The 20,838-nt window shown below is 34.0% G+C and overlaps 1 protein-coding gene and 1 long non-coding RNA gene across 4 annotated transcripts in view; one reads left to right on the forward strand and one right to left on the reverse strand.

The window, feature by feature from the left end:
- LOC117791061 (neurobeachin) overlaps positions 1–20,838 on the reverse strand; it is a 250,661-nt gene that overhangs the window by 192,342 nt on the left and 37,481 nt on the right. The gene's annotated exons all lie outside the window — the stretch shown is intronic.
- Positions 10,815–12,176, forward strand: LOC117791167. The gene is made up of 3 exons (XR_004618026.1): positions 10,815–11,006; positions 11,110–11,183; positions 11,246–12,176. It is a non-coding gene; the product is annotated as an uncharacterized LOC117791167 (long non-coding RNA).

The following is a 20,838-nucleotide window of genomic DNA, read 5'->3' on the forward strand; positions in this document are numbered from 1 at the left end:
CAGGAAATTATTTAATTTTTTTAATAAAATTAGACTATGGTTTAAAATAAAATTTATGCAGAGTTGAAAGTCTGAACTAATACAGAAATTGTTAAAACAAAGTAAGTATTTAAGACCCATCAACTTTAAAACACGCTCAAGAGAAACTAAGACGTCAAACTTGGAGTTTTCAAAAAAAAAAATAATAGAGATATAAGCACAAAGTACACGGAATTATTAGAGAAAATGTGAATTTAAAATCTCTTTCAAGTATATCATATGCACAATATATCAAAAGCTATCTTTCTCTTTCTCTCTCTGTCTGACTATTCTTTGCACTATATTTCTAGCTATATATTTCTACACAAATTCAACTGTTGTCATTAGTAAAGCTGCATGTTTTCTTATAGATATACATATATGTACATTTATGGGTGGTATATATATTTATGTGTAGAATTTAAACATCGCACACACTATGTGTGTGTGGGGTGTGTGTGTGTGTGCTGCATCATAAAGATGGGGGTATTACGTATATATCTTGTGTATAACAACTCATATAACATATGTTTCTGTCGCTCTCTCTTTATCTCTCTCTCACTCTGAGTGTGTGTGTGAATGTGTGTGTGTGTGTGTGTGCTACCTGTGCGCGTTTTAATGATGCCAAGGCGACTCCGGGAATCATTGAGCCGGAGCCCAGCCACATAACGGCAACGGCAGCTGGCCTGGCCCAAACTGTGGTCCTACCAATGCTCCTGGTCTTGGTCCTGGACTACCGTGTCATCAAACGTTCGAAAGCAATTACAATTTAAGTATTTAATTAGGGAATTACGTGAGCAAATACACACGCCCAGCCAAGAGACAGAGAGGAAGAGAGAGAAAGAGAAAGAGTAGGTAAAATAAGAACAAGAGTGGAGGAAAAAAAAGTAAGCAAGGTGGAAAGACTTTCTTTTTTTTTGGGGGGGCCAGCAGGTAAGCGAGACAAAATAAAATAGCGTAACGTAGTTGCCACAATCGACACACACACACACACACATACATACAAACATTCACAGGAGCTTGGGGGTAGTCAGGAGCAGAAGGGGGTGAGTCAACTGCTCGAATGCCAATAAAAATGAAGCCAATTTCTGTTACTGCAACACAATTTACAGTTTACGCTTTACGCGCTCTCTATTCACACAGCATTGAGTTTTTTTTTCTCTCCCTTTTTCTTCTCTCCCACTATCCTTTCTGATGCCCCCTAACAAAATCGTCTTTTCCTAAGCACACGAACAAATAGTAAATAAAATCAAGAACTATAAAAAGTCAACGTAGCTCGAAGCGAACAGCATTGAAAATTGTTAAATTGCGAGCGTTATGTTGACAAATGCTTAAACCGCCCCTCGCAACGTTGCCCTTCGTTTAGACTTTAGCTTTTTGGCTTCAACATTGACGCAGTTTTCCTCGAAAATTCCTTTATTTTGTTCTCGATGTTTTCTCTTTATATTCCCGTCGTACTCGTATTTTGTTTCTGTTGTCATTTTCATTTTTATGGTTTTATTTTTCGTTGAGTATCAATAAATTTCCCGTTGGCCAAAGCAAACAGTGAAAGAGAAAAACAGGTAAGCACACTCTCACACTAACACACACACACACACACACACATACAGATACCAACACACACCTGCACACACACATATAAATATTAATAAGTGCATTTGAGCTCCATCAGAACGATTGTAACGCCATCAAGCATCCGAACTGTTGCCATCAATAACTTTTATAGCATTATAACAACAACAACAACAAAAGTCACAAAAATAAACTTACTTAAAAGTTTATTTATTGCCATAAACATTTCGCTCTTTAGTTACATTTAAGTGCGACTTTAAAGCTTACGATAGTTATATTATATTTGGTATATTGCACAGTCTGCTGACAAGCCATAAAACTCAAGATAAAATGTAGCTGAGTAAAGTAAAGTTATCAGTTCGGTTATCGATAGTTGTGTTGAGAAATTCTTCTCGCATATCTATTGATATTTTGATTAATTATTCATCATATCAAGTTACCTACTTTCTACTTTTTTATTTACTTTTTCATTTTTCTAGATCGGAACAAAAATTATAAAAGAAGAAATTCTGTAGCATACATCGATTAATTCATATTTTTGCTCACTTTTTATAATATTATCGATAGTATTTATAAAGAGATCCCCTGTTGTATGCATAAAATATAGATACATATTAGATAGCTTATTAATTATAATATTTATTGCAATTTCTTAGTAAACCAACTAGACTTTCAAAAAAAAAAAACAGCTGTTAGACAAATAATTATTGACATTAATTAATAATAAAATACTTGCTCAAAATTGTATTTTATTAACGATTTAATGTTGTTTTACTTTTGGTTCTAAACAGTCCACAAATTACAAAAAATTTACTTTAATTAGGTTTCTTTAAAAATAATTATTTTGATTAGTTTTATAAACTTCAGAAAATTGGAATTCAATTGAAAGGCACACATTTCTTTGTTTTTATTTTAAAGACTCGAAGTTAAACCTCGAGCTTTTTAGTTTTATGAAATAAAATAAACACCAAAGAGCTGTAAGAGCAATTTATTATAAAAAATACATGTGTTTTCATATTTTGAGTCGAGTTGAGATACTTTTAGGAGCAGTAACATTAAAGTCAATAGCTCACATTATTGTGAGTGTGTCTGTGTGTGTTTATGTTTGCGTTGCACGCCAATTGGCCATCAAGTTGCATAAATGAAATTTCGTAGGCTTAAAATCTCGTTTTGTTTTTTTCTTTTTCTCTCTCTCTCTCTCTTACATTTTATTATACTCGTACAACACAAACCTATGGATAATGCCGAATTAAATGCGTATCTGCGTGCGGTGTGTGTATGTGTGTGTGTGTGTGTGTGTGTGTCTGGCAAGCATTAATGAAGTGTTCGTGGTATGTTTGTCAAGCCCTTACAAAAATATATATCTACATAAATATATATATATAAAAATATAAATACGTATTCTGACTATGAATGCGATTTTGTATACTGAAATACATATTAACTGAACTGAGACGGAGAAGTGGATTATAAATTTACGAAATGCTCAAAATAAAACTTAATACCTTAAACAGCTATGAATACAGCTATGAATACAAGCATGAATAAAGCCATGAATACAGATGGGAAACTGAATGGATTGCAAAGATGTTTCCTCAACATTGCGCTGAGCTTAATTTAAAGGAATACTTAAGATTTGGTTGCATACAAATTAATTGACTGAACAAGTTCAACACAAAATTTTAGTTAAATATTGCAAATTGCAAAGCTTAATAATGTAGCAACAAGAACTCAATTAGTAAACATCCTGTAAATAGTTCTTCAGTATATTTTCCCTTTTTAAAACTTAGCTGCAAATTATTCGTTTTACAATATGTATATTACCTGTAGGATATCTATGAAATTTTCAGACTATATAGTTCTAGTTACATTGAAATAAAATGAATCCTTATTAGAAATGAATGTGATAGCTTAAAATTCAGATTTAAAATGAAAAAAAAAACTTTAAGTAAATAATTGGCATTAAAAAAATAATAATATTTTTGTCAAAGAGAAATTATTATTTCCTTTTCTTTTTTTTCTTCCTTTACGCATACTACCCTAGTCATGCCACTTACAGGGTACAACTGCCTAAGCTGCTTAATCAATAGACAAATTTGTAAATATACAGCTCGCATTTTCCAAAGTAAATATTATTTATTCACAGTTTTTTTTACTAGTTCTGAGTACTCGTATATGCTCGAATGCACTCATTACGCAATTAGAAATTCAACAGTCATTAGAATATTCAATAAATTCATAATATCATCTTGCAAATTACACAATCGTTGTGTATGCTATCCAATTAAGCTGCAAATAAAATTGGAATAAAGTAACAAGAGTGGATTGAGTACGAGTATGAGAACAATGATGAATACGAGTAGGAGTACTCGTAATGCACTTTAAAAACGAACTCAAAGAAGGATTGCATTTACAATTGCAATTGAATACGAGTAGACGGTAAATTAAAATTAAAATCAATTTAACAAATAATTTAACTACATTTTAAGGGATAATCCATTTGGCAGGCTTCCTAAGTGCATTAATAAAAGCTCAAGCAATTATTTGTGCTACTCTAAGGTCAAGTAACATTTAATCACAATTACTTATATGTAAAGCTATTGACTCTGGAAAGTTTTCTATTGTCAAAAGGTGAACAATGAAAACCCTTTAATAATAATAGAAAAGCAATATCAATAAGCTAACCAATTGTATTTAAGGTACGACAAATTTCAAAGAATTGAAATAGAAAAATAAAGGGAACAAAAATACAATAAAAGAGAGCAAGAATTGCTGAATAAAATGACATAATAAACCAAGTTAACAACTGCTGCAGCTAAGTATAAAGCGTAAAGGGAGTTTCCCAGTTTAGTATTGTACGTACAAGATGCTCAGTACCTTCAAGTAAACAGCCATGTTTTTTTTTTCTCCTACTTTTACTTCTAACCACATTACGTATACGCTGAGTTGAACTGTGTGCGAGTCATTAATTCATGGGCATGAAGTTGATTGCGTTTTGTTTGGTTTCATTTTAGTTGGTTGCCGTTAAGTTGTGTGCACAGTCAGACAGGCCAATTAAATAGGCGCAAGGAGTCAACTTCATATTAACACATACTTAGTGTGTGTGTGTGCGGGTGTGCGGGTGTGTGTGTGTAAGCAACACAAAGCATCGTCATAACCCACGTAACCGGTAAGTTTATGAATTTCAAAAATGCGCCCCATTGCCCAAACTAATTTTCCTGCACACGCAATCGCCCACAAACACACACACACACACACACACACACACACATACCCGCACATTCGCACAGTCTGCTTTTCAATTTCCAGCACACACAGAAAAAGCCGTCCCTTTTTTTTAAAAAACTTCCTCTGTGTGTATTCGCTGCGGTTGTTTAGAGAGGCGTCTGTCAAAGCAACGTGCACAAGAAAAGGGAGGGGCGAAAGGGTAGAAAAAATGTAAAACAACAAAGACCACATAAAAGCAGAAAACTGCAGGCAAGTATTAGACTATGTGCATACCCTTTACAAATATATTTTATTTAAATAAAGCAGTATAATAGAGTTGTATAAAAGCAAACTATTTCAAATAGTTTCAACTTAAATTTTTGCAATTTTCCTTAAATAATTTGTTTAAGAACTTTTTTATTTAGTTGCAGTCATCAGTCAGTCATCAGAAATTTTGCTGCTTCATCAACTCAAATATTTATTGTTTATAAATCAATTTTAACACAAAAATGGATCTCATTTAATTTCTTATTCTTTCGCACTTAGCTTGGTAATTTCACTTTATTATTTTCTTGTAGCTGCCACATGGTCAACAATGTAATTTTGAAATACTAGTAGCAGCTGTTGCTGCAACACCAACCAACCAATCAAAAAAAAAATAAAAAATTATAATAAAAAGTGGAGGCATGGCAACACTCTGTCATATATCTATCAACGAATGGGCAACTCTGTGACAGACTATCGCTTGCAGCTCTTTGCCTTGTTGATGCAAAATGTTAACGCGTGTCTGCAACAGCTTGTTGCAGGACAACACCAACACCCTCCCCCCACCTCCACACTTTCCTCTTTGCTTCCCTTCATGTTGCGGCTGTTAGTGAGCTCGTTAAAAGTGATTTTTTTGAAATTGAAAAACGATACATCAAGGTGTTGCAAAATGTGCGGCAAAAACACAATGCAACTTGGTTGAAAAGAATTTCTAAATATTTAAAGAATTGATTTAGAATAGTGGAGTTGAGTAAGGCTACAAATCTCCAAAATTTTTAAATATTAATGTAGAATACAAAAAGATTTCAACTTTTCAGCTCTTATCTAAACAAGCTTTAAAGGGCAAATTGCATGATTTCATTACAACTATTGAGAGGGCTCCCCCTGCTCGCTTCGGCGGACTCAGCGATGTCTCAGCTATGTTGTGTGAAAATTCCAGCCTCCTAGGTCTTACGGTTTCGGCTGTGCAATGATCGGTGGGTCAGTGAGTGAGTCAGGACAAAGAGCTTTTTATATATACAAAAATAAACCTCATTTTTCTATGTAATCAAACTTCTGCTAAGGTTGTTTTAAAAAATCTAATGACTGTAAAAACATTATCTTTACAGCCTTGTTTAATTAATGTTTAAACAAAATTGCTTGGCTTATTGATTAAAATAATCATTGTATTTGAAAAAAAAAAAGGAGCTCCTTCACCTAAATGTTAAAATAAATCATTAAGTCATAAATTCCTTGGCATATTGATTAAAATAATAATCGTATTTAAAAAAATAAAAAAAACTCCTTCACCTAAAAGTAAAAATAAATCACTTAGTCATTATCAGAAATCACTTTTAGTAATTCCTGTAAGCATTCGCTTAAAGTTGTTGTCAAAAATTATCATTTTGCTTCTGTTGCTTGAGTTAAGTGAGTGTATTTCAACTTTAGCTAGAATATTTGCTTTGTCAGTATATTTTCTCGCTTACACACACTGATAGACGCACACACACACACACACACACACACAGCGCCACACACTCATGATTGGCGGCAGGTTTTGTTAATTTACGTATTTCAAGGGTTAACCTTTTTTTTTTTTTGCTTATGCATCTATCCTCGATCTATGCGCCAATCCTATCCATCTTTTGCCTGCTATTTTCGCATTGTTCCGCGTTGTTATGACTCACACACACACACACACACATACACACACATTTATACACACCCACACAGACACCGAATAGTACTCTACATTAGAGACGCAGTCGGGAGTGCGTGTTAGATAAACTGACAGGGCGTCTGAGTTCGCGTGCTTTTTTCTTTTTCTTTCTATACATTTTTATTTTTATTTTTTTGAACAGACAGCAGAAAGGCTTGCCGGAAGAAGGGTTGTGTGGGGCAGGGGTGGGGCTTGACGGCGGGTAAGGTGTGTGCCAACGGAAGGAAGCGACAGGAAGCGCCGCAAGGGCAAGCGGATGTGTTGCGAGCCTTTTGGCAATGTACCCCAAAAAATGCAACCCCAACCCAAACCCTAATTCCAGCTGAAAGTCAAAACTCTGAATGTCCCGTTAAGCGTGCCTTACAAGCCTTTGACGGCAAAAATAACAACAACAACAACAAGAACAACAAAATTACCAGGCCAAAGTCGTTGGCGGCATTTTTGTGGTTTTCTTGCTGTGTTGTGTGTGTGTGTGTATTTTGGCGCTTTGATTTCATTGCTATCTTTTTTTTCTCCCTTTCAGCAATTTTTTTTTTTTTTGGGAGTTTCCCGCCGTTAACCAACACTGCTAAAGTGTGTGTATGTAACAATGCGGTCAGATCTCAAAGACCATAAATGCTAGACTCAGCAAATTTTTGCATGCGTTGGGCATCTACAAAAACTCCAAAGATGTATAAACTTATCGAGTTATCGATAATTTGATGCGCGTTGGCCCAAAACAAAAAATATATATTACTCAACGCGGCGTATACTTGATTTAATAATGTTGAACAAAATATTTGATAAATATTTGATTTCACTTATTAACGCTTTACATAGGATATATCCAGTTATCGATATATCCAGTTATCGATATATCCAGTTATCGATATATCCAGTTATCGATAACTCAATGCAGAAAATGATTGCAATAAATTTAATGATAACAACTTGCAACGTATACTTAATTTTTGAGATATATATAAATGTGAAAGTAAGTTTTACAAGCTTAATATCTTTACAGGGTATGTTAAAGTCAGTAGCTAGACCATGTGTATATCGAAATATCGATAGCTTAACGGCTAAAATAATAACTATTAATAAAAATTTAATAAATTAATTATAAGTAAAAAGAGACAACTGAATGATGAAAATAATTTTAAAAAATATGCATGACGTATACTTAATATTTTGAGTTTCTAGTTAAGTCAACAAATTTAAAGGGCATTTTGCAGTTAGTCACACATTTTTGCGGCTTTTCGTTTTTCGCTTTGCGGTTTGACATTTCAACTTGAAAGTGGCCATCGGCGCGAAAAGCGCAACGCCAGCGACAACTACAACAAAAACAACAACATCAACAACAACACCAACAAAAACAGTTGCTCTGCTGATGACGTCGACAACTTAAGCGTTGTTTGTATAACTGACAACAGCAAGAACAACAACATCAGCTGAGAGTAACAACAATGGATGAATGAATGACAGCGCGCACATTTAATAAACATCATTTAATTACAGGCACACAAAATGGGGCGCCACATAATGTGTTGTGGGTTTAGCTGAGTCGAGTGGGCGTGGCACGACGCCTACAACAAAACCCCTTGGTAATTTGTGTAACTTTTTTAATTATTTACTTTCGTGCTGTCGACTTCCTTATTCATACTTTTTCTACTTCACTTTTGCCTTTCTGCCTTCTCTTTTTCCTTTTTATTTTATTTTTTTTGTTTTTGGGTTAATTTAAAAAGGTAAGGACAACTCTGTGGGAAATGCTTAACAGCTGTTGACAGTCAGGTGGTTGGTCGAGATGGTGGCAACCCACTGACAACGTCCTGACTCAGCTCTCGCTTAAACTAGTAATAAATGCGATAGCCAAAGTACAAGGCGTACAAAGTTAACAGAGTGTGTCTCAGCAAGATAGCAAAAATTGTTAAGACCGCAGACAGTTCAACACAATGAAAAAGGGAGAAGAGTAGAAAAGTAACAGAAGTGTGCGAGTGAAAAAGAAAGCATTGAATGAGTCGTAGATTACTGCTGATTGTCTTAAAAATGTTTTTTACAAAATTAAAAAAATTTCAATGCAGAATGAATAAAGAGGCCGAGTCTTGATCAAAATGGCATTCCGCTTCAAAATCGGTTTAGTTTTGACAAAAGTATGAAAGTGTGAATTTAGCAAAACCTTTGACTTAGCAACTTTACAAGTCAAAATTTTTGTCTGATTTACCATGATTTTTATAAAAAAATGAAACGTCTCAGAATCGAATTTAAAGTGTTGTTTTATACTAATTACGCTATAAGGAGTTGATTAAAAGTTAAAACTTGAAATTTAAAATTTTCAATTTTCAAAATTTCAAAGGGGGGACCCTATGGTATCAAAATCTTAGCCCATATCTAGAGGTAATTTTTTTTTTTTACGAAATTAGTTAACTTTAAATGCAGAATGAATTGAGAGGCAAAATCATGATCAAAATGACATTCTGCTTAAAAATCGGTTTAGTTTTTACAAAGTTATGAAAGTTTGAAATTAGTCAAATCTTTGACTTAGCAACTTTACAAGTCAAAATTTTTGTCTGATTTACCATGATTCTTACAAAAAAATGAAACGTATCAGAATCGAATTTAAAGTGTTGTTTTATACTAATTATGCTATAAGGAGTTAATTAAAAGCGAAAACTTAAGTTTTAAAATTTTCAATTTTCAAAATTTCAAAGGGGGGACCCTTAGCATTGAAAGCAAACCATGGCTATAATAGTCGAAAATAATCAATTTTTCTAAATGAACAAAATTTAAATGCAGAATGAATTCAGAGAATAAACCATGACGAGAATGATATTCCGCTTGAAAATCGGTTTAGTTTTCACAAAGTTATGAAAGTTTGAAGTTGGTCGAACCTTTGACTTAGCCACTTTACAAGTCAAAATTTTTGTCCGATTTGACATGATTTTTTGCAGAAAAATGAAAGGTCTCAGAATCAAATTTAGAGTGTTGATTTATACTAATTTAGATATCAGAAGTTGATTAAAAGTGAAAACTTGAGATTTTAAAATTTCAATTTTCAAAATTTCAAAGGGGGGACCCTTACCATTGAAAACAAACCATGGCTATGATAGTCGAAAATAATAAAATTTTCTAAATGAACAAAATGTAAATGCAGAATGAATTCAGAGAATAAACCATGACGAGAATGATATTCCGCTTGAAAATCGGCTTAGTTTTTACAAAGTTATGAAAGTTTGACGTTGGTCAAACCTTTGACCTTGCAACTTTACAAGTCAAAATTTGTGTTAAATTTGACATGAATTTTTACATAAAAATAAAACGTCTCAGAATCAAATTTAAAGTGATGTTTTATACTAATTATGCTATAAGGAGTTAATTAAAAGCGAAAACTTAAGTTTTAAAATTTTCAATTTTCAAAATTTCAAAGGGGGGACCCTATGGTACTAAAATCTAAGCCCATATCTATAAGGAAATTTTCGCTTGAAAATCGGTTCAATTGTGTCAAAGTTATGAAAGTTTAAAGAAATGAAAGCATTTGATTTAAAACAAAGCTGTAACTCGAAAGAATTTTTTAAAAGCGAATATTGTGCTAATTTAAAGTGTCTTGAAGGATTTACTTATGTGACCTCCTTTCATTAATTTCCATTTCTTTGCTTAAATAATAATTTAATCTTCATTTAAATTGTGCGCTCCCCAAGCAATTGCAAACTACGTGACACACATATACAATTACATAAATGCATTGTATGCTCATAAATGTGTGCTCTCGCAGTTGTACTCTCTTGAGAGAGCAGATGACAGCCACTGTGACCTCATGGGAGATAGGACGTTGCTAGCACAGAAATAAAAGAAACTCCCATTGCTATTCTCTTTCACTGTCTTCCTTAAGAATTCTCCAATAATTATACTCAATGTCCGAATTATAAATTAATAATTCAATGTTTCATAAAAGTTAGATGATACTGTTTTTTTTTTCGACAACTAGGCCTTGAAATATACGTCAACCAAACTTTTAGGATTGCATGAGTTTCTAAATATTCCTCATTCGACGAGCAGCATTCGGGCTGAAAACAACTTTTCTATAAAAAAATAAAAAATATTGAAAAAAAAAGTGCTTCGAATTAAAGAAAATATATTTGTTGATTTTACTGTGTTGCTTCAACATGTTTTTACGGGAAAAAATTGTAATCCAATGGTTTATTACCATTTAATGTTTATCAGCGAATTATTTCTTTCGATTTCACCAATTTCTAGTACTTTTAGGCTGCTGGTAAGTATCTTGATATTTGATAAAGTCTTTAATGACTATTTATTAATACTAATATATTATTTATTATTTAAAATTTATTTGTTTGAATTTGTTTTTCTTGCAGAACCAAACAAAGACTGCAAAACATAAAATGACTCTGACTGTAAGAAATACATCACCTTATATAAATTCATCTTGGTATGTTCTCTTCGCAAAACGCTCTAGGATTCTAGGCTGAAATATATGACTTTTTGTTCCAGGACTGGACGTGGCACAGTCGCATCCTCATAACATGAGGGGGAATCGAACCAAGCTATTTTCCAAAGTAAGGATCTATTTTTTTTGGCAGTCTCCAAATGTCTTTAACAGAGAAGCATCCGGACTTGTCATACCTTTTTTTTTTTTTTTTGGTATAAACATGACTGGGAATCGAGCCCAGTTATTTTTCAAACTGACTACCTATACCCTAGGCAATTCAGCGGACACGTAACTAATTCATCGAATGAAAGTAAATCCTTCTCTAAAATTTCAAATTAATCCGACACTCTTGTCAAAGTATTTTTTTTATTTTTTTTTTTTGGTATTAAGATTAACATGACTTTGAATCGAGCCCAGTCATTTTTCAAACTGACTACCTATACCCTAGGCAATTTATAGGACACGTAACTAATTCATCGAATGAAAATAAATATTTCTTTAAAACTTCAAATTGGTCAGTATAGCTGCACATTTGGCAAATCGTTGAATCGAATCCAGTAATTTTTCTAACTGAGGCTCTATTATTCTGCATTTTTCAGTATTTTTGCATACTTTCGCATTTCTCCGCCAGAACCTTTTTTTTTTATTAATTTTCTCAGCGCTTCTTGAGAGGATAACTATAAGATTGGACTTTTCAGACTTATTCTATCCTTTATTAAGTTATAAACTTCTCTGTATATGCTTATAGGTTATATCCATTTTTGTCTTTGGTTTAGGCTCTTGCTTTACATCTTTTATGGTTTAGGTTATTTTATATCTTTATTGGTTTAGGCTCTAATAACGCCACTGACAAGCCTTAGCTGTGAGTAGGGGCATAGCTAGCCGGATTGGCAAATAAAACTCCCCCATCGTGTTGGTGTCGTTATTAGATTCAATCGTAATTTGGTGTAGGCTTTCATTTAAATTTAAATAAATTATGTAAATTAATGCAAAGCACTGTTTTTCCTTTGTAAATAAATATTATACAATTATCGATATTACAACACTACAAAAAAAAAGCTAAAGAAACAAATAAACGACAAACATATAAAGTAATATGCGCAAACACTGGTTTTCCTTTCCTTTTGAACAGGATACCGAATACCATGAGTTAAAATTAGTAAGTATATTAAAAATAAACAAAAAAAAGTTTACGAGTTTCTGCGATTCAGTTAATATTTTTCAAGTGTGATTTCTTAAAACCTTTGAAACCCCAATTGGCGAAGTCCGGTTGAATTGCAAGATGGCACCTCAGGAAGCTGTAACCACAGACTGAACAGGGAGGCAATTGATCAAATGCCACTCGAACGGATAGACAAGTTTTGTGGGCCATAAATTGGAAATGGGAGCCAATGTCATCATATAAATCAGGCATAAAGCAGACAGCACGCTTCTGACCTGAACCTGAAAGCCACGTAATGAAAGCCGTATAATAATAATGAGCTTTGCGAATGACCATTAGCAAGCATTTAAAATGTCACTCAGGCTAGGGTTGCGGTTACAGCACGATGTGAAGGGATTTCGGTTTGCCTTTTGTCAAGAAACAAGAAGTACACACATAGAAAAATAGCGAGAGCAAGAGAGAGAGTTAGGAGATAGATACATGGGTGCGTGTCTAATGTGAAAAGAAATTAAATGGAAAACCCAACAAGGCAGTAAATCTCCAAGCACAACAAACAACACTCGAAAGCAATTTAAAAGAGACGGAAGTACAAAGGGCAAAGGGTGGGTGAGTTTAGCTTCTCTAGTTTGCCAACTGCAAGGACAACGTTAGAGACTTGCGGTTTTTGTTTTCAATCACCGCACACCAAATTGCCAGACCAGATTGTGTGGCATAAAGCTCTACAGCAGCAGCGCGCGCCGCAAGTTGCAACGTGCCGCAAGATAAATAATCAATTAAAGTCTTGCACAGCGGATAACGCGGCGAATGCGTAATGCGTGCGCGTAAATCAGCGACACTTTCGCAACGCCTCCGCACAACGAACGCGAACGTTCTTGCATGCAATTGCACAACCTCAATGCAATTCTTTACCCACTGTTCTCTTTGTACCCCCCTCCCACAACCCTCTGTACTTCGCTCTGTAAAGCAGCATGACTTGCATATCCTGTACAGAGAGCGAAAAAATCAAGTACTACGTAATTAATGACCCACATTTTGAACTTGATTATTTCAAGTGCGATTCCTCAAGTCATTTTTTTTTGTTTTCAATTTTTATAATTTTTATTTAATTATTATTTTTATTAATTTTTATAAATTTTTTTATTTATTATTTTAAGATTAATTATAATTTTACATTATTAGATTAGATTAAAAATACTAAACTTTATCAACTGGCTAAAAAATATATGCAGACTGACTACAAAAATAATTTTAAATATATTTTCAATGACCGTTTGTCTAAAAAATGCGTCAACACCAAAATTGCTAAAAAAAAAAAAAAAAAAACGTAAAAACAAACGTATTTTTTTCGTATCTTGTTTTCACTTAAAATTATATTATTTTAAAAATCAAATCTTGGCAAGTAATACTTTAGATTTTACAGATGCATCTAATTTATCGCCATATGTGTAAAATCACTGATCAAGCAGTTTAGTAAATCTAGAGTTTAAATTGATTGAAGGTTATTTATTTTTATATAAAGATTATTTGTAATTAACTTTTTATTTTTTGCTTATTTTAAATAATTTATAGAAGTTTTAAATACAGATTTTAGGCATTGCAAATACTTAACTTCAATATTATTTTAGTACAGGCTTTTTCGCTCCGTGTAATTTTGCTGTTCCACTTCCTTTTTGGCTTTGAACGCCTTTTCTGCCTGGCATTCATTTTGTTGCATAGTTTGCGGCGCCAGCGCGAGCTGCAACGAGATGCCACAAAAGCAGCAAAATGGCTGACATTGTTAAAGTCAAAGCCAGCTGCAACTGCAACTGCAACTGCAGCAGTGGCAGCAACGGCAGGCAACAAGAGTTGTGGCAGAGACAGCATTACAAAACGCAAACATGGTTATAACAAACTGCTCACTACAGCAAAGAGAGAAACGGCATAGAAACGGCACCGTGGAAACAGCAGAAAACTCTTGGATTTCGATTTAAACAACATATATATATATATATCTGCACTGCAAAGTCAAGACAAACAAGGCAACAGTCACTGTACGGTATTATATTACAAATATTAAAATTTCCAATTGCTTTGTAATTCTAGCTTGGCTTTTAGATACTGAGCATGATATAATAAATATTAAAGTCTATAATTCCTCTACAATTTATGGCACAACAATTTTTAATATTTAATAAAAGGCCAAAAGGAAATGTATTGATGTTTATTTAGAATTCTAATCATTTCTAAGCAGCTCTTAATATATATGATTGTAGCTATAATATGTAGGGAAACTCCTAAAAATTTAAAGAAAGCGAGCTTAGCCAATTTATCTGGCTTAAATCATTAAAGAATATCTATTCTTTTTTTATTCTGATTATAGTCAGTAAAAAAAAAAAGGTAAACTGAAAAGATATGTTGGAAAACAAGTTTGAAATATTTAAAATATCTTTAAAAAAAAAAAAGATTTGAAACAAGTCCAGCTAAATTTTATATGAAATCAATTGGAATATAGGTATAAAAAATATAGCTTTCTAGAAATTTTGACAAACTGCAAGTCCAAAAACCACTGTACACTCACACACACACACACACACACACGCACACTTAGCTGTTATTCAAGCGCAGCGTTTCCTTCTAGATGCACGCAAAGAAAAGTGCATTCAAAGGCATCATACTACGTCTCATCCTTATTCCTATTTCCATTCCCTTTCTCAACCTCATTCTGGTTGTTGTTGTTGTTCTACTGATGCAACTGTTGTTGTTGTTGTTGGATGTCGCTGGCAGTCTTTGCGATCTTGTCGCTATATATAATCTGCACTGGCTGCGTTCAGTCAACCAGTCAGTCATTTATTCATTCACTCAGATACTCACTCACACACACACACACTCATCTTCTCACACACACACAAACACACTCGCTTGCTCATTCATTCATTGCAATGGCGCTGCTTTGTTGGTCGCTCATTTTAGGTTCAGTTGACTAATGTTGCTAGCTGAACCATGAGCATAAATATACATATACACACACACACACACACACACACACACACGCACACAACAACACTTAAAGACATGGGTAAAACGCGTCATCGACTTGTCAGCAAGCGTATTCTCAGACACGGGCATTGAAACCTAAGTAGATGAAAAATCTTAGCCAAAAAGCAAAATTCAACATAATGATGATACCAAGAGGAAGCTGTACTATTAAATATATATATTTAATGCGATTACACTTTTCTATATACATACATAAAGATATAGACATAATAAGTGAGCATACACTGAAACAAGTGAAGAAGAGTTTCATTCAGAATGAAATAAATAAAACTTATTTTAGGGTATTTTTTTTTTTAATAGTATTTTCATTAAATAAATAATTATAATATATATGTATTTAATATTCAAGTAAAACTCAATAAAATAGATCCACCATCATAAGTGGAAATATTTTTTTTAATAATAGGCATAAAGTTATTAGTTTGGAATTTTTAATTTTTAATTAAATACAAATAAACTTTTTAATGATTTCAGATAAATACAACCTTCATTTTTATAAGAGCAAGCAACAATTTTAATGATTAAAATTTCATTCAAATTTGTTCTCTCATCTTCATCTACATTTTCGCGCAGTGTAGCGCTACAAAACTGTGTATATGTCAAGTGCTTAATGCGACTCGTACCGAAAAATAAGTGCGCCTCTGTCTGTACATTCTTCAACCCCTACAGCTACCCCTACCGCCCTCTAGCAACCCCTTTGCAGTTAGCCCCTTTCAGACACCCCTTCTCTGTTTTTCTTCACCGGGTGTATGTGTGTCTTTAGTGCGCCTTTTTGTTATATAATAGAAAATCCTTAATAACATTTTCTTTACAATTGTGCACAGACGAGTAAGATTTCGAGTTGAAAAGAGAAAGATAAAGAGAGAGTGAGAGAGTAAGTAAGAGGTGGCTAGTAAAGAGGATAAGATTTGTGCTAGACCAACATACATACATACACACACACACACACACACACACACACACACACACATACACCCAATACACACAAATCTTTTTAGTCTTCTTGAGTCGCCATCGTCACTCGCTCGTAAACATTTCACGCTTTGCCAAGCAATAAGTTTTCATTTTTTCTATTTTTCTTGTAACCTCTTAAGCTATCCCTCTCTGTCTATCTCTCTCTCTCTCTCTCTCCCCCAGTTAGTAGTCAGTTTGTCGATCTTTGGCTCTGTCTTTTCCAAAATTTTTCACTGTTTGCTCTGTCAGTTTACTGTATTTGTTTTTAGCTAGCCAGGACTTCTGGCTCCTGGCCTGACTTCATAGTCCTGGTCAGGTGCAGAAAGTCAAGCTGTCCAGCAACAGCAACAGCTTGAACAAGTGGGCGGCTACAGTCGAGCACGCTCGACAGTAGGATACCCTGTGCCCAGGTACTATGTACTAAAAGTTGATTATTGACCGATTGTTCCTATAGTAGTTATATTATATAGAAAACCGATCTGTACCAAATTTGCTCAGGATAAATAACACCAACTTCAATGTGTATTCTATGAGTTTGGTCAAGATATCTCAAAAAACAATGAACTTTTGCATACTAAAACTTGATATTCGACTGAGCGTTTCTATGGGAGCTATATGATATAGTGGTCCGATTTGAAATAAATTTGGTCAGGATGTGTAATACCAGCCCAGGTATATATTGTGTCAGATTGGTCGAAATATCTTTAAAAACCAAGAAGTTTTTCATACTAAAACTTCATTTTCGATCTATCGTTCCTTTGGCAGCTATATGATATAGAGGTCGGATCCAAAAAAAAAAAAAACCTGATCTGCGTACGGTATCCAGAAACCTACATACGAAGTTTGAAGTCTCTAGCTCTTATGGTCTCTGAGATCGGCGCGATCAAACAGACGGACAGACAGACGGACAGACGGACGGACATGGCTCAATCGACTCGGCTGTTATTCCTGATAAATATATACTGCCACGCCCAATTCTGCCTGTTACATACATTCTGTCAAACACATTATACCCTTTTTTGTCCATTTGGGCTCAGGGTATATAAAAACCATAAAAAAAATGACCAAATAAAAGAAAACAAAATAGCTAAAGCCAACAACAAACAAGCTCAAAGGGTGAAAGCCAAATTCCAGAGCAACTGATGCTTAAACGCATTTCTATAACCGGAACAAGGATGCTGCTAACTTGGTTATGGTTATGTCTGCCTGGCCCAAACGAGTACTCATACACACACACTCACACACGCACACATTCACATGTATGAGTGCGCACAGCGTGTCAGACTTGAGCCTTGAGTGAATGGTCAGTTGAATGTTTATTTGCTTTCGACGCAATGCAGTTGTTTGAGAATGTGAATACAAGTGAGTCTAAGGTAACCAAATTAGTCAAGTGAAATGTAATGCGAGGTGTGAGTGTATTCACTGAGCCACATGCTATTATCACTATGCATGTCGACTTAAATAAAATATCTGCTTTTAATCTAATATACCCTAAAAATTATTATTCTCATGAGTATAATCACCACATTCACTAATTACATTCATGAATACATTGCAATATTGATGACAAATGGAGAAAACAAAGAAAGTTCCTCACTTTTAAATGAATATCCTTAAAAATAAATGCATTCATACATAAAATGCACTTAATAAAAAAACTCATTTACCTATAGGTTAAATAGATAATACTAAACATTTTTTATAAATTTTCTGCACCAATGCAGTTTTCAATAAATATGCATATATAAATATTTATGAATATACTCATGAATAAATTCACATAACTAATAAATACACTCATGAATACATTAATTTACTTCATTCACTAACAAACAACAAATTTGCATTTATATATCAATGAGTATATTCATGAATACACTCGCATAAAAACATAATGTACTCATGAATACTTTAATTTTTATCTTCCTTTAAACAGTTTGCCCACAAATAAAAGCAAATTAATTTATCAAGCCACCCGCTTATTCAAACTCTCGTATTTTCGTATTCAAACATAATGAATCGTTCACTTTAAGCCAAAATTAAGCCGTGCCAAGCAGAGCTTATCAAATTTCAAGTGTAATTGCACTCACAAACCCCAAAGTCCAGCAGCAGCAAAAACCACAGCAGGGTTGAAGAACAGTACGCAGCTCGTAGGCAAATAAATCAAGCTAAATGTGCGCTAAATTTGAGCCCAAATTGCCAAAAATGGATAGAGACCACAAGCCAAGAATCGAGAGCCCAAATCTCAATCGGAATCTCGATTCTTCAAGAAGCTTAGCAAACAACAGCTATAAAATGGGGCATGCGGCATGGGGCATGAAACGAGGTTGCCACTCAATGGCCGCCTCCTGTCATTGTTCGACGTCATTAGGCGATAAATTGACCTTCACGCATGCTGCGATTGAGTGAAGTGGGTGGGAATGGGTGGAAGTGGTGCGGGTAGTGCGGGTGGTGCTTGATGGCGTTGATTGCTTGCCGCACAAACCGAGCCACTTTCCTAAATATCCATACAAGCAATCACATATACACACAGCTTGAGCTTGTGCCACAATTCCACATTTTGTGGGCATGCTCAAGACGTCATCGCTTGTGCTTTATCTACATACTATATGTACACTGATCGAAAAAATGTTCTAAAATTCAGATTTTGGCCTCAAAACTAAGAATTTTGGTGTAAAAAATGCGTTGAGCACACAAAATTTTAAAAACATTTAAAATAAAAACAAAAAATACTTAAAATTTAATTTATTTTTTACCGTTGCCTGATTTTATCTGAAGCAGCGACTCTAACCAGAGCGTTAAGGGATAACTATTGGTTTTTTATAAAATATGACATATTTATACTTCCCTAACAATTTAAGATTTTTATTCTTGAATTAAGAACTTTGATTTGTTGGATTAATGTTCTTAGAATTAGCACATTTGGCACATTCGACGCCATTTTCATCATTCGGCAGAATGTGAACTTCATTTCAGTACAAAATTAGAATGATCATTTTGGCTCATTCGTAATGAATGTTAAATTTTTTTGCCATTCGCCTCGGAGAATATCAGTATTTTTTTATCGAACACGCGATATTTATCGATATACTCGTGAAAAAAGCAATTACCACTTTAACCAGCTGTTGTGTTTAATAAATAACTTGGCATAAAATTAGCGCGAATTTTAATTGGGAAAAAAAATGAAAATGAAAATGTTCTTATTTTCAGCTTTTTATAATTTTTTGACAAAAATCGAACTGTTAATTATATCGGGTGAATAGAAATGTTTTAACAGTTTCATATTTGGTTGTGGAAAGCCAAAAATCTGACACATTCAAATGTGAGTAAATGTGGCAAATGTGGCAAATGTGAGTGGTCGTGGAAATGGGCTATTAACATGGTTTTATTTTAAGAATGAATGTTCTTAATTTAAGAAGTTGGTCTTTTTTTTCAGTGTATGTGTGAGTATGTATGAGTATGTATGAGTATGTATGAGTATGTATGAGTACATGTGAGTAATGTGAGTATGCTTTGAATGTTGCAACTCAGTCGTTCTTTTTGCCTATCCTTGTCTAATGCTTATTTGATAATCTACCTGTTATTGACCTCATTTTTCTATTTGCCATTCTCAACACACACATACATACACGTACATACATACACACACTCATACATAGAAAGTTGTTTACTTACAAATGCACAAAACTGCATTTAGTAAGCCAGACGCGTGAATCATATATACCCAAAGATACAAATTGAAGACACAGAAGGAAACACATAATTATTCAAGTCAGTTGTGAGTGTGTGTGTGTGTATGTGTGAGTATCTATGAGCATATGTGTTACTTAGACGAATGCTCCACAGCTGGAATGAGCTCACTTGACTCACGGAGCTCTTTGCGTTATTTAAAAAAAAAAGATAATTCGCCTGCAATTTTGATATTTAATTCATTAAGAATTTGGAATTAATTTGCATTTTCGCCTAGAAATTTCTGCAAAAAATTGAATATTTCAATTCAAATTGATTTTTGAAGCTTGAAGCTTGGTTTTTCGTATTGCAAACAAATTGGAATCAACTTAAAAGCCTCTCTTCATTAATGCGACTCACAATAAGCAATGAAACCTTTCAAAATTTCAAAGGCATTTTCTCTCTGTATTGCCTCTCCAACTTCAAATTTGATTTTTAATTGATTTTGGCAAAAGAAACGGAAATTCGAGGAAACTCATGCTGAAGTTAATGCTTGGTTTTTGAAGTTAGACAAAGGATGAATGAATTACGAAGAAGGTGCTTTGAGCAGTGCAAATTCGAGAAGTTCATTTTGTGTGTGTGTGTGCGTGTGTGTGTGTGTGGGATAACCATATAATGCAATGAAACTGGCGTGACCATATGCTGCATATAAAGAGTGTGTGGGTGTATTTGAGATACAGAGAAAGAGAGAAAGTGTATGGGTGTGTGTGTGTGTGTGTGTGTGTGTGTGTGTGCGCCTTTTGTCCAACAAAGCTCGATTGCAACAATTACAAC

The sequence above is a fragment of the Drosophila innubila genome, chromosome X, assembly GCF_004354385.1.
Source record: "Drosophila innubila isolate TH190305 chromosome X, UK_Dinn_1.0, whole genome shotgun sequence".
NCBI classification, from domain to species: domain Eukaryota; kingdom Metazoa; phylum Arthropoda; class Insecta; order Diptera; family Drosophilidae; genus Drosophila; species Drosophila innubila.